This window comes from Chrysochloris asiatica, unplaced genomic scaffold (assembly GCF_000296735.1).
Source record: "Chrysochloris asiatica unplaced genomic scaffold, ChrAsi1.0 scaffold00358, whole genome shotgun sequence".
In the NCBI taxonomy this organism is placed as follows: Eukaryota; Metazoa; Chordata; class Mammalia; order Afrosoricida; family Chrysochloridae; genus Chrysochloris; species Chrysochloris asiatica.
The window spans coordinates 1,852,271-1,852,805 of record NW_006408876.1 but is presented as its reverse complement, the minus strand read 5'-3'; positions in this window follow the sequence as shown (position 1 = coordinate 1,852,805).

The following is a 535-nucleotide window of genomic DNA, read 5'->3' as shown; positions in this document are numbered from 1 at the left end:
CACTATGAGTCAGAACCAACTTGATGGCACTTAACAACAACAATTGGAGTATTTTAAGCAGAGGGTGGTAGTGGTTGGAACCCACCAACCACTTGTGTGAGCAGGGTGCTGCAATCTGCTTCTGAAAAGATTTGTGGGGTAGTTCTTCTCTGTCTATAGTGTCGCTATAAACCAGAATTCACTCAACGGCAACAGGTTTTGTTTGGAGTTTCCTCATTTTTGCCCAGTAGCAGCAACTTGTTCATTTGATCTTCATTGCTTTGGAAAAGCACAGAAACTTCACCCTAATGGAGTTCCGATGTAGGGGAGCCAAAGGGAAGATCTTTGTGCAGTCCTTTGGGGAACCCCAACCTCTTCAGAAACGACAGACACAATTCCTTGGGAACAAGGTCCACTGCACTTTCTCTGGAAGTAGGCGTCCAAATGGAAAACATCTGCCATCTTTAAAAGCACACTGCACAGGAAGTGGGATGACACTCGGCTTCAACAGCTCCCACCCTACATATTTGGCTTTTCTCTTGGCTCAGCATTGGCT